Here is an 11,501-nt window from a genome sequence, read left to right as displayed (position 1 = left end):
ATGTATAGCTTGGAAGAAAGAAGAGACAGGGGATATGATAGAGACTTTTAAATACATAAAGGGAATCAACACAGTAAAGGAGGAGAGCATATTTAAAAGAAGAAAAACTACCACAAGAGGACATAGTTTTAAATTAGAGGGGGAAAGGTTTAAAAGTAATATCAATATATTACATTTTTTGGGATGCATAGCAGCTGTCAAAATGACAATTTTGCCTAAATTACTTAATTTTTTTCTACATCCTTCCGGTACGAGTTCTGTTGTCGGTTTTGCGGTCTTTTCAAACAGCCATTTTCCTCTTAATTTGGGACGATAAGCGGCATCGCCTCTCAATGTCTGTGATGTTGGCTAGTCATTCTATGGGTGGTTTAGCAGTCCCGTATGTTACTAAATATTATTGGGCGGCTCACCTCTTTCACCTGGTGGCATGGTCTACCTACCATGCATATTGTCGCTGGATAAATTTTGGCTGGCTCTGATCCATCCTATTTCCCTCCTCTGGAGCTCTGACCCCCCCCCCCCCCCATGTCCTTTGCTGGGCCCAATGTCTTTCTGACGCTATGTCTTTGGTTACTGCTCTAGGGAGTTTAAGCTGTTTTCCCCTTCCTCTCCCTTATGGTCCTAGGGATTTCTTTTGCTGGGCTGATGTAGTAGACCCTCTTTCTCGCTCCCTCCTGTCTTTTGATCTGCTGTGATCTCCCCTCCTCTGAGCGGTTTCACTACATGCAACTTATTCATTACATGGCCTCCATGCTAGGTTTGAATGTGGTGTCTCTAACTATGAGTTTTGAGCGTTTGTGTTGTGGTGGGCCTCAGGTGAGGGGACTTCTCTCTGATATTTACTCTATCCTTCTGTCCTATCCCCCAGGTGTTGCCCCTTCACATTGTTATATGCTCCTTTGGGAGGAAGCCCTGGGTGTAACCATAACTCTCCCTCAGTGGCAAATCATTTAGGAACAGGCTTCTAAGGCTTCCATTTGCACTGCATATAAGGACACTCAGTGTAAAATACTTATGGGGTGGTACCACACTCCGGAGCTGTTGAACAAATTGAATCCTACTATCCTGCCCCAATGTTGGCGCTGTGGGGTCAGTCTAGGGACCCTTCTTCATATATTCTTGTCCGTATATTGTAGATTTCTGGAGAATGGTTGGTCGACTGATTCGGGAAGTGCTGAACCCCTTGATCCAGTGCCCTATCTTCTTCATTTTTCTTCTTGGGTTTTAGCTAAGAAGGCATCTAAGCTCTTCATTCACATTGTCCTTGCCCCTAAGACTCTCAGTGCAAAGTACTGGAAAAGGACTCTCCCTCCCTCCGAGGCTTACCTGTTGGCCCACGTGTGCAAGACTCGTTCTCTCAAATCGCTCACGGCCTCCCTAAATAATACCTTCTTGTATTTCTCTCTGTCTGGGAACCGTGGAACCACTTTTCTGATCGACAACCCCCTTAATCTGCCTCTTTTACGCTTTTCTTCTACTCCTTTTCTCCCTTTTTTGGTTTCTCTTACTTTAGTATCACTGTCTTGTTTTGTTTTGTTATGTGTTTTCTGTGTTTGTCTCTTGTTTGTTTTATGTGTACTTGATTCATAAATATTCCTGTGGTTTTTGTGCTGGTCATTGGCTGTTCCCCCTGAGCGGAAGTATGTTGGAACCTGGACCTGGGGTTTCTCCTTCTGGGGGGGGGGGGGGGGGGGGGATTTATCGGATTTCATATTAATATATAGTTGTTCGAAACTGCTTAAATCTTTGTAATGTTGATGTAATTTGTGATGGCTATATTTGGGCCCTGTGTATATTCGTTTTGCTGTCCTTCTTTTTGTTTATACCGCTGAAAACTTTAATAAAAATTTACAGTTAAAAAAAAAAGAAAGATTTATTGGGACTACCGTATTTGACCACATGGTGTGCTGCAAACGGAAAAGAAGTCCAGAAGTTTTCTTCATTTTGGTCAGTGTTTTCTAAAGCAAATTCTAGTGGTAGAAGTATTTAATGCACTAGAAAAGCATTCCATAGCTTGTCATAACAAGGCGATGAATTCTGATATACACATTGTATCAGAGAATGACAGTCCTGTGAATGCTATATCAAAAGTTAAGGTTTTATGGGTTGCTATGGAACTCTGGTGTTTCTCTTTTCTGTAGTTATAATAATAGTCTGTAATTTTCTAGTTTTTCCCTCTAAATATAAACAGTAAACCAGTCAGGTAGAAATCTCTTTTGAATGGTGTACAGCTAACCAGAAGACAGTGCAGCTTATAATAACATGCTTTCCAATGCCTTCATGGTCGTTGCACTTTTTCTATTTCTGAATATATTTTATCTTAAAGATGCAGATAGATGATATTAGTCTATAAGAGGTATCAAATTGAGCAAGACTTAACCCTATGATGACTTGGGAAGAAGGGGGCACTTATGGCCCAGTAGTATTGCTATTGTGCCTCTGTGATACTCTGTATCCTCTGTGTAGTGCATCAATAAGCAAAGATATTCCAACATATTCTTGTTTTCCTATGTATTTTACATTTTTTGCATCTATTGTATTATTATTATTGTGCCAGCCATCTAGAGTAGTTCTAGAGGTATCTGTTAAAGCTGGCATCTGAGCAAGCAAAAAGTAATACTGAGAATGATATCATTGACTTTCATGAAAGAATGTAATAAGCAGACACTTTAAAATGTGCAGCAAGAGGGAAGAGGAAGAAGGCATTACCTTATATTGTAGTACCTTCCTTCAAAAATAAATTAAATTACTGACGTAACCAGCAAGCATCATCTTGATGCACTGAGATATTGTACGTTGCTCCTTAACTTAAAGGGGTATACACGGCCATGCCCCCTACTGATGTCATGCCACTCCCCTTCCATGCATGTCTATCTGAGGGAGGCGCGGTGTCCGTCACGCCCCCTCCCATTGCACATGAATGGAGGGGGTGTGGCAGTTCTCTGTCTTGGAGATAGGGCCCGGCACAGAATGCCGGGGGCTGCAACAAGATCCCGGGGGTCTCCAGCGGCGGGAACCCTGCGATCATACATCTTATCCTCTATCATTTGTATAGGGGATAAGATGTATAAACCCAGAATACCCCTTTAACATACCAGGGTGTACATGTAAGCCATGGAGTGTTTACTGTGCTTGCTTCATAGAACGTGCATGACAACTGCTATCAGCAACTGACACAGCCAATAACAGACATCGACAATCACACCGATGTCCATCATTAACCCTTTAGATCAGTATTTCCCAACCAGTGAGCCTCTAGCTGTTGCAAAGCTACAACTCATTTCATAAACAGCCTTTGACTGTCCTGGCATGCTGGAAGTTGTAGTTTTTTCACTGGTTGGAAAACACAGCTTTAGATGGTGTAATCATTAATCAATGCTGCTAAGTTTATCTAAAGGTAATATTGAGAGGTGCCATTGGGTTCTGGGCTGTCATCGGACCCCGCAGCACAATCATGGGGGTCTTTTTAGCTAAAATGGCGGGTAAAGGTCTGCTCCTTACTGCTATGCCACTGATCGTCACTCCTCTAATACAGTTTGCCTCTGGCCAATTTCACTGAACAATGCTATGTAGTAGCATAGCATTGTACAGTGAATGTGATCCAATAATTAAATAAATACAAAATTCTGGAGGCTCACATTACAAATCAGGGTCAATGGATACAAATACCCAAGTGACTGCAATACACGATACCCTACGTGTTAATAAAGTAGAACAAAAACAGATGAATGCAGACCTTCTAGGTATGAGCATAGTTAAAAAATGTGAATAACAGGTAATTTGGCTAGTAAGATTCAATTATTTATTCTATGTATTCATAAAATTAGCCAACTAACATCATAGCAGGGCTCGTGCATCCGATGTAGTGGATAATGGTTAGTGAAATAGGAGTAAAACAAGCAGTTTTTGAGCAATATACCAACTATAAATTTAAGATAAAAATAAAAATTGAGAATAAAAATTTATGAAATGAGGATAAAAATATAGGATGTAATATAAAAGCTGAAATGTCTGTTGGTGGTACAGTCTAATATGCTGATACTCCGCAGATCAATTCATAAAGTCCTTAGTGGTACAGTCCATAGAAATACTTCTCCTGTGGATGCATAATAAGAAAGATTGGTGCAAGGCATCACTCATCGACCAAGGGAGATGATGATGGAACTGAAGAACGCGATTGTTCGAGCTGGCACGGACTGCGTCCGGCACGGAGTAGTAGCTGTAAGATGTATTGCAGCTACTAAAAGTCTCAGGATGGCCGCTTGATTTTTGCTTCAGATCGTGACGTCCTCTACTCCCCCTGTGTCCGGCCCATCAAATAGTAGTGGCCGTGACTGGGGGACTGGAGATGAGGGTATAGTGATAGATGTAATGCGGTTCGGAGGTGGATGCCGGCGTCCTTGTGTGAATATGGTGTTGCACAACCACTACATCAGACACATGGGCCCTGCTATGATGTTAGTTGGCTTATTTTATGAATATACATAGTTGAATCTAACTAGCTATATCATCTGTTATTCACATTTTATAGCTATACTAATACCTAGAAGGTCTTCATCCATCTGTTTTTGTGATCCAATGATTTCTTGTATTAGTCCAGTATATGTTGTGTATTAAGTAGACAGGCTACACGTATACTATGGTAGAAGAGAAAGCCCCCTGAATTAGTCAAAAGAATATATAGATCCCTCTGGGAAAAGGTGCTTGTAAAACCTAACTTTTACTATCACATGATTGTGGATACCAAAATATAGAATTGAACATATATACAAAAATGCAAATAATCAGTCCACCTATGAAGTGGTAGCTGCAAGTGGCCCACATTCGATGGCCAAGAACAAGAATTGATAGGGGTCAACCGTTTGCGTATCATACATCTATACACCAATCACATAGATCAACACCACATGCCTTAATCACATGTCAATCCCACTCATCATCATTATTATCTTTGGTGTATTAGGACATCTCAACACAACACATTGTTTGTTGAGTTAATGCATTCTATTTAACCAGGGCTACATCTTGAGTTTAACCTTTAGAGGACACACATTATACACGTACATTGTTGTGCCCTGGTACTTAGCGCACAACGATGTACATGAACTATGCAGGGTTCCACAATCACCATGTCTCCCAACACCTCATGGATATTGGCAGACAAGAGAAGTAGATCACAGATAACACTTGTCAATGCAATACCTATCCATAGCACTGATCAGTATTGGTAAGTTAAAGGACATCTGCAGCGTTACAAACACTTATCCCCTATCCTCAAGATAGGGGATAAATGTTTGATCCGTGGGGTCCGAACGCTGGGGCCCCCGGTGATCTCCTGTACAAGGCCGTGGCTCTCCCATGCAGGGGGCGTGCCAGCCGCGGCATGACGTTGCGGCAGGCACGCCTCCTCCATACATCTCCATACAGCTCCCCGCATCCCCCATAGAACTGTATTGGGACAGGGAGGAGATGGGGCATCACCGTCGACCTCTAGGTCGACGCCATGCACCTTAGCACTCACCATGAGCACTTATGGCGGCGCCCCGTTAGGGAGATCGGGGGGTCCCAGCGGTCGGACCCCCCGCAATCAAACACTTATCCCCTATCCTGTGGATAGGGGATAAGTGTAATGCCGCTGCAGTTGTCCTTTAAATATTTTAATAACTAGTTCCCTGTTAATATATATATATATATATATATATATATATATATATATATATATATGTATAGATATTCTCTTTTCCCATTTTACACTTAAAAATACGTAATGCAATTCAATAAACAAACATATTTGGTATTGACTTGGTATATTTGGTGCAAACTATTAAAATAAGATGCTAATGATCCTGTGTGATGGATGGCGTAAATGAAAACAAAAAACTAAATTGCTGATTTTTGGTCACATCTCATGCCAAAAAAATAATGTAAAAGTGGCACTGTTAAAAACTACAGATCACGGCACAAATCATAAATCTTAACATAAATCTTTACTGAAACAACAGGTCATTTTGTGATGATTCTCTAAAATGTTTTCCTCAATGATGGTATTTTCTTATTCTGAGTCCTAAAGGGTTAATGTTGATGTAGACATTGTCTCCCAAAATTCTCTTCTATCTGTAAAGACTCCAATCTGGTTTAATTATCATCATCATTCTCATTAGATCATTTTATTACACTAGCAGCCAGTGATTGGGCCAATTATACATCGCAACGACCGCTACGCTGAAGACTTCACTTATGGAACAGACCAGAATAATGAATAATGTGAAGAGGATGGAGGATCCAAAATTAGATATCTGATCTGGAGGAGCCACAATGCATTCAGAAAGGCTTCAGACACTTTCAGATTTTGTTATGTTGCAGCCGTGTGCTAAAATAAATACAAAATCCCCCATCAGCACCCAATACCCCATAATGACAAAAACAGAATGTTACAAATCTTTACTAATTTGTTTAAAAAACATTAAAGAGCACCTGTCATCAACCCATATTTTCTAAACTAATGCAGATTATATTCCTTAACTACTCCTAACACCCCTCCTGCCCTTAATTTTTTTTCCAAGCTTTAAAAAGCTGTGTATCATACCTTTCCCCTTGCTCACATCATGTGAGCTCCCGGCAGGAGAAAGTGGGCGTGTGGCATGGCGAGGCACAACTCTCGCAGGCTTCAGTGACGTTGTGCCTCGCCATGCCACACACGCACTTCCTGAGTTTGGTCTCCTGCCGGCCCGGTAGGAGACCAAACTAAATGTTTGAGTTGCGTAGGGAACAGAACAGAGTCACCTAGTGGCCGTTTTTTCAATCATATTCAAAAACATAATAAGGTTGAGAAGTTTAACAGAAGGTGAATGGCAAAGTGTCTTATAATTACATAACAAACAATATATTAAAAGTTTAGTTTGATGAAAGGTACTCTTTAAACAATGCACTGACATAAGTACACAGTATTTAGTTGAAGCCTCTTTGGCAGCGATTACAGTCTACTTGGGTATTATTCCACAAGGTTTGCACCTCTGCATTTGGGGATTTGAAAGCAATTTCCAGGTCTCTCTGGAGATGTTTGATTGAGTTTAAAGTCAGAGACCTGGCTGGGTCACTGTAGGCCATTCACAGAGTTGTTCCTCAGCTGCTCCTGTGTTATATTGCCCATGTGATTGGGGCCATTTTCTTGTTGGAAGGTGAACCTTCAGCCCAGTCTGAGGTCCAGAGCATTATGGATCAGGTTTTCATTAAGAATATTTCTGTACATTGCTACATTTAACTTTTCCTAAACCCTACCAGTATTCCATGCTCCAGCCACTGAAAAACACCCCCATAGAATGATACTGCCACCATTATGCCTCACTGTAGGGATGGTATAGGGCAGATCATGAGAAGTGCCTGTTTTCCTTAAGACATGCTTAGAATTGAAGCAAAAGTTCAATTTTGGTTTCATCAGACAAAAGAACCTTGTTTCTCGCAGTCTGAGAATACTTTAGGTGTGTTTTTTTGCAAACTCCAGATAGAATTTCCAGTGTCTTTTACTGAGAAAAGGCATCTTTCTGGCCACTGTGCCATAAAGCCCAGATTGGTAGAGTGTACACAGGATCTTTGAAGCTCAGCCAGAATGGCCATTGGGTTCTTGGTCATCTTCTCCCTCAATCAATTAGTTAGGTGGGGCGGCCAGCTCTAGGTAAAGTCCTGGTTGTTCCATTTAAGAATTACGGCGGCCACTGTGCTCTTGGGAACTTTCAGAACACTACAAATGTTTTGTACCCTTCTCCAGATCTGTACCTTCACACAATCCTCTGTGCTTCCACACAAGTCTCTGAGCTCTACAGGAAGTTATTTCCTGCACATGGCGTAGTATTTGCTCTGATATACATTGTCAGCTGTGAGACCTTATATAGACGGGGCTGTTTGTTTCCAAATCATGTCCGAACAAGTGAAATTAGCACTAGTGTACTCCATTTAAGGTGTAGAAACATTATTCGAGTGTTGGAATGCTTATGTCCATGTAAAAAACAAAAATGTATTACATTTGCAAAAATGTCAAAGATTTCACATTTTCATTATGGGATATTAAGTGTAGATTGTTGTGGAATTTTTTAAACTTTTTTTTTAGCACCAGACCTCAACAAAACAAAATGTAAAATAAAGTCAGGGCACCATGCTACTCTATGGGATGGAAGGATACAAAGTCCATATTAAATTGTTGGTGGGTGGTGAAGGGACATGGTGGTCATTACAGGATAGTGGGCCTACACTAGACACTAACAATGTTATGGATTGAACAGAAGCTACAGTCCGATCAGATACTTGCTTTGCTACCATTTCATATTCTCTTCCTAGATGTTTAAAGTGATGACAGGAGGCCTGGCAGGAATGTTGGATGGCCCAATGGGTCCTATTATATCTATGGAGCTGTGCAGTCTGGGCTGAAGGGGACTTGGTTATCCAATGGAGGTCTTGCCAACTGTACTACCCAACATGTCAGCCGCTTCTTCCAACATCCCTTCAAATCAATATTTAACTACTTTCCCAAAAAACAGATTGACAAGGAACAGTTGAATAAGAATTTTTTACATTTTGAGTGAAGAAATATGTTGAATGACTTTTATTTCTTATTAATGGAGGATACTTTGTAAGGGATGCCCCATGTGCCTGGACATGTCAGCCCCACCTGAGCACTCTTCTTGTTTACAGATTTAAGATGCCGCAAGTCCTAAACACTTTTTTCTCAGCACGTATAGAAGAAGCGAGACATTATGAAACTCATGATAAGTCCTTGCTCACCTCCTGAGGCTGTCAAGGTGATTTATCGCAGCGCAGGTCTGTACTTTATTACTATAATAAACAATCCTTCAAGTATCCTCCACTCTAAAACACACTGCAGGGAGGAGGAACTATGTGAACCCTACAGCTGCATACATGGCTTTTATTACTGACACTCGCAGGAACGCAGCTTGTCTGACTATAGGGATCATTACTAGGAAAAGAAATAAAGCATCAGTAAAATGTCAACCAGCAATCGAGGAGTTCAGGTTGTCTAAGTGCTGTGTCAGGGGGACAACCATTGTTATTTTCCACTGTTAGCTGAAGATGCAATATTAAAGTTATACAGTAACAGAACGGTCTCATAATCCATAGTGCTGGAGAGATGCAGGTGCAAATGGACACATACTGTACTCTGTTTCGTCACATAGCCCATTATTCCCATTAGAGAGCATTTACATCACTTTTTTTTGTCTCTGTGGCATGGATCTGTCTGCAGCAACATAAAATCGCCTGCCAACATATCCATGCCCAGATCTGGTCTGGTTTGTTCCCCGTCTCTTCGTCTTCTTTGTGTTGTCGCTTGGTTCCCTCTTTTGACTTTTGCCCTCTTTTCTTTGCTTTTCCCTCTTCTCCTGTCTTCTCTTCTTTTTCCCATTTGTTTTCTTTTCCTACTAATGTCCTCTCATTAGCTATACTATTGACAATATATGGTTCTCCAATGTCCGTGTTATTGTGTTGGCACCTTTTATGTTATTTTTTTCTTGTGGGCCTGCATGTCCTATCTTCAAGCAGATATAGTCTTCCAATGCCCGTGCTATTGTGTGTTGGCACCTTCCCATGTTTTTTTTCCTTGTGGACCTGCGTGTCCTATCTCCGAGCAGTTTGTTATATTTGTTAAACCTTCTGGGTTTATGCTTGTCATTATTGTTATCGATATTCTGTAATAAAAACTGATTTACCATAAAAACACACTGCACTAGCGGATTTTGTAAGCTTTTTAACATTATAAAAAGGTTCATAAAATATCCTTATTTGTTGGCAGATGTCTGCTGGTGTTAACATGCACACAAAGGTATCTAAATATGTAATTATTTTTTTCAAGCGTTCCACAAATTATTCCTTTTGGAAGTTGCAAAATAGGAAAAAGTAGCATTTGTAAATACTGAAAAGTTGAAAAAAACATAAAAAGCCAATGTGAAGATGCTGCTGCTACCCCTGCCTCTTGCAGAGGTAGTGCTGGCAGAAGGGGTGGGGTGTTTACTCAGCGGGTAGCAGCGTGGACTCCTGTTTGGCAGGTGTTTGCTGTGGGAAAACTATGGCAAGCTGGCTGTGTAGCTTGCCCCTATAAAAAGGGTCTAAGAGTGTGGCTATCTAGTACTCTTTCCTTTATGTCCACAATATGACTGTCAGTGTCAGCAGGCAGTGGTGAACTAGTGGTAGCTGTAGCTAGTGGACAACAGGCATTGGTGGACTAGTGATAGTTGTATACAGGCCTTGTGATGTTGCTCCATGTGGTTACATAGAGTTTTAATTCTTAAACTTGGCCCCTTATCATGTTTTACTTTCTGTTTTCAGAGTTACAACAGGATTGGTGTCAAAAATTAGTGAAGAAGAAATAGCATATGTGAACACTGAAAAGTTGAAAAAAATTATCAAAAGTTCTCCCTTTTTGAGAGTTTAACGAATAACTTATCCGAATCGGTGTTGCTTTTCTGGAGTTACAGAGTGTATTAACATCTGTTGCTACTTTTCGCAATGGAGGCTGGACTAGGCATACTGGACTAGCTTTCCCCTTTGTCCACCCACCTCGTGAATATTCATTGACCCCTTCACCCACGTGAGCACGAGGTGGACAGGCATATATGAGAAGAGAGGATGAAGGCAGGAATGCTGGTTATGCTGGGTCCCACCTCCATTGCGCAAAGGATTACATTTTCATATTAGCAATGAAGGCTAATACACCCTATGGAACAGTATCGCTGATCTGGGTAAGTTATACATTTTAATCCAGTTTACCCATACTATAACCCTGTCAATTGGTTTAGAGTGGGTGAACCGGCTGTCAGTTTTCCTTAAATACATATTTAAGTTATAAAACAAGTCAGCCCACTGGACAGTGCTTTGTACAACTTGCTTTTATTTATAGTGTGATGGCTTTCTATGGCTCATTTTGCAGTCACAGTGCTGGGATTTGTAGTGCATTAACTCAACACAGTAATACAGGATACATGTCACTGCCTTAGGGCAGCCAACTGCACTGCGCTTTGCTCAACTTGCTTTGACTTATAGTGTGAAAGCTTTCTGGGATCAGTGGTTGCACAGACATGGTGGTCGCAATGCAGTGCATAGGCTTTTATCAGTCTATTAACCTACCTCTATGCTGTCTCCTGGTCTGAAAGCAGTTTGTCACTTATTGCAGTAAATGATTGGCTAATCTAGGGATCTTACTGCTAGCTGCAAAGCATGCTAGGCTACTCTGATGTTATCTCAGTGTTACTTTCTCATCCTATCATGCATTCAGGTGCCAAAATGCCATGTGTTCCTCATCCCTTGTGCTATAATAATGCTATTGCCAGGCCCGCACAAGCCGAGCCTGGCAAAGTTCAAATGTTCGGTGAGTCGCTATTTCCTCAAAGCTCTGAGTACATTTATCTCTGCCTGGCATTAAGTGCAACACTTTTCATTATACATCATATATATCATATATTTTAAATATAAATGGTGAAAAGAGAATGGTGGAGATT

The 11,501-nt window shown here is 41.0% G+C and overlaps 1 long non-coding RNA gene across 2 annotated transcripts in view; it reads right to left on the bottom strand.

Annotated features, from left to right (window-relative positions):
- Nucleotides 1-6,723: 6,723 nt before the first annotated feature.
- The window catches only part of LOC130276101 (uncharacterized), a 173,866-nt gene continuing 169,088 nt past the window's right edge, over nucleotides 6,724-11,501 (bottom strand). For both annotated transcript variants that reach the window (XR_008845019.1, XR_008845021.1), the window contains one exon: nucleotides 6,724-9,695. This is a non-coding gene — a long non-coding RNA (uncharacterized LOC130276101). The remainder of the gene's footprint in view (nucleotides 9,696-11,501) is intronic.

The sequence above is a fragment of the Hyla sarda genome, chromosome 6, assembly GCF_029499605.1.
Source record: "Hyla sarda isolate aHylSar1 chromosome 6, aHylSar1.hap1, whole genome shotgun sequence".
In the NCBI taxonomy this organism is placed as follows: Eukaryota; Metazoa; Chordata; class Amphibia; order Anura; family Hylidae; genus Hyla; species Hyla sarda.
The sequence above is the reverse complement of the archived record's forward strand: the minus strand, read 5'-3'. Positions and strand labels throughout refer to the sequence as shown.